This window comes from Aphelocoma coerulescens (assembly GCF_041296385.1).
Source record: "Aphelocoma coerulescens isolate FSJ_1873_10779 chromosome Z unlocalized genomic scaffold, UR_Acoe_1.0 ChrZ, whole genome shotgun sequence".
In the NCBI taxonomy this organism is placed as follows: domain Eukaryota; kingdom Metazoa; phylum Chordata; class Aves; order Passeriformes; family Corvidae; genus Aphelocoma; species Aphelocoma coerulescens.
Genome location: NW_027184085.1, coordinates 31,690,173 through 31,692,488, shown reverse-complemented (window position 1 = coordinate 31,692,488; position 2,316 = coordinate 31,690,173). Strand labels below are relative to the sequence as shown.

Sequence of the window (2,316 nt, the reverse complement as noted above, 5' to 3'; positions counted from 1 at the left end):
TAGGCAGGAGGAATCAATGTTGCTTTGAAAAACTGAGAATCTTATTACACCATTTTTCTGCCTTGTGGCAGAATCCTCTCAGTTGCATCATCTTGCCCCCCAAAAAAGGACACTGCACTTCCAGCAGTGTCTTGCTTCTCTTTTATCAAATTTATACCTAGACATGATGTCTTCCATTTGCTGCTATTGGTTACTTGTCTCATAAGTGCATAATTATTGGAGTAAAGATACTATAAGGCCTCACAGTAAAGAAATAATTTGCATGTAATTTCATGCCTCTTTTGCTGCTCTTTCTGGAAAAATTCTTCTGGAATTTTCCTTTGTCTTGAGTAATCCCTGGGCACAGATCATAGAAAGAAATCAATGTTTGCTGGGAGAGGGCAGGGACATTTGTTAAAAAACTGACAGTGTGAAATCAGAGAAAATGTTGTCCCAGACAACATTAGTACAGCAACATCTGTGTGATCTTCTTGAAATCACACAAAAGGAGACAAAAAACTCATGGTGCAAAGAGTGCCCACCGCCTTATCAGGTAGCAGTGAGCTGTATGAACCTTTCTTCTGTGTGCCTACTGCTTTCTCTCGCCTGTTTTTCTGTGCATCAGACACTGAAGTCGTTTCTGCAGCTGCTGCCGAGTGAGGGTTTGCGTGGGTGTCGCCTCCCCGGTGCTGTCTCCAGCACCAGCGCCCAGACGTGAGGACTAAAACAACTCCGTTTCCACCGTGCCGTGACTCGGATTTGAACCGAGGTTGCTGCGGCCACAACGCAGAGTACTAACCACTATACGATCACGGCAGGCTGCGAAGGGCATGTCCGATGCAGTGTTTGCTGTCCCCCCTTGCAGAGCCGCGCAAGCATTGCCACCTAGCGTGGGCCGGCTATAACATGCCACCTGCGGCCACCCTCCCCGGCGTGGCCACTGCTATTGCGGCACCCCCGGGCATCCCGCAGCTGAAAACGGCGCTGCCTTCAGAAAACGTGCCAGAGACAGGCACAAAAATTATGGTGGCAGAAAAATATTCCTGCTCCTTTTGGCAACTGCGGTCTCTTGATGAAATCTTCCGTTGCCTTCTGTTTGGCCAACATCTGCCCTCAAACGTGCAGTAATTTTGGTCTGTGATTTTTCTTTCTGTTTTCAGAAAGCAGTGGGGGAAAACCTGGTGAAAGTACATTCGAAGTTACATAATTATTTTAAAAGCTGTTGAAAAGGAAGCATGAAAACACATGTTCCCCTCCTGCTGTAAGCCAGATTTGAACCAAAGTTGCCACAGACATAGCACATAGAACCAGCCACTGGACTGTCACAGCAAGCTGGCACATTGGGACAGGTTTTGAACAGACATGGCAGAAAAATATCAAATCTAGTAAAATAACAAATGTTGACAGCAGTGTGTCATTAAAGAAGGATTTCTGTTCAGGCTTGAGAGTTAATGTTTCAAAACACAAGTGCTCTTAGTAGAGTTATTCTAATAATTGTCTCATTAAAGATCTCATATCTGCCATTTTGTCTCACTTTTTAATTCTGTGTCTGACAGTGATAGCAAGCAAAGATTGATAATACCAAGTATCTTCACAATTTTGTTAATTAGTTAAAAAAGTGGAAGGAATTGGTGGATACACCAGATGGTTGTCTGCCATCACAAGGGACCTCATCAGGATGGAGAAATGGCTGACAGAGACTCCAGGAAACTCAACAAGTGAGAGTTCCAAACCTGGCACCCAGCGATGAACAACCCCATGCACCTGCACATGCTAGGGGCTAACCAACAGGAGAGCAGCTTGACAGGAAATGGCCTAGGAATCCTGACGGACACCAAGCTGACTATGAGCCTGCAGTGTGCCCTAGTAGCAAAGAAGACCAAAAGCCACCCTGGCTGTATCAGGCAGAACATAACAACAGGTCAAGAGAGGTGACCCTCTCTCTGTCCTCAGCACCAGTGGGACACATCTGGGTGGTGTGGCCAGTGTTGGGCTCTTGGGTACAAGAGAGACGTGAACATGATGGGACGAGTCCACAGAAGAACCACTAAGATGATGAAGGGCTTGCAGCGTCAACAGTGAATCTGGGACTTTTTACACCCAAGAAGAGCAGGCTTAGGGGGGAATTTATCAATGTGCATAAATATCTGATGGGAGGGTAAAGATATTGGAGCCAGGCTCCTATCTTTTGTATGCAGTGATAGGACAGCAGGTCATGGGCAGAAATTGAAATAAAGGAAATTCCTTTTAAATATAAGAAAAACTTATTTACTGTGAGAGTAATTAAACAGCAATTGCCCAGAGAGGTTGTGGAGTTTCCCTCCTTGAGGTATTCAA

At 45.4% G+C, this 2,316-nt stretch overlaps 1 non-coding gene across 1 annotated transcript; it reads right to left on the bottom strand.

The window, feature by feature from the left end:
- Positions 1-723: 723 nt before the first annotated feature.
- On the bottom strand, positions 724-795 carry TRNAH-GUG (transfer RNA histidin (anticodon GUG)). Its single transcript has one exon. It is a non-coding gene; the product is annotated as a tRNA-His (tRNA).
- Between the last annotated feature and the right edge of the window lie 1,521 nt (positions 796-2,316).